Below are 235 nucleotides of genomic sequence, written 5' to 3' on the forward strand. Positions count from 1 at the left end.
GGCTCAATGCGCTCGCGTTATCTTCATCGATACGCGCCTCCGTCGGTGCGTCCTCTGCTTCCCTCGTCTCTCTCTCACAACGACGACGACGATCGAGCTCCGGTTCATCGTCATCGAGGACGTTGTCGTTTCCGTATCTTGCATCGTCTTCGGGACGATTGTTTTCGGCATCGTCGCCGTCGTTGTTAACGCCCGCGTTTTCGCGCGTTTGTTGATTTTTTCCTTTTCTCGGGAA

Source organism: Odontomachus brunneus, unplaced genomic scaffold, assembly GCF_010583005.1.
Source record: "Odontomachus brunneus isolate Ranch 3 - 2012 unplaced genomic scaffold, Obru_v1 Obru_scaffold_172, whole genome shotgun sequence".
NCBI classification, from domain to species: Eukaryota; Metazoa; Arthropoda; class Insecta; order Hymenoptera; family Formicidae; genus Odontomachus; species Odontomachus brunneus.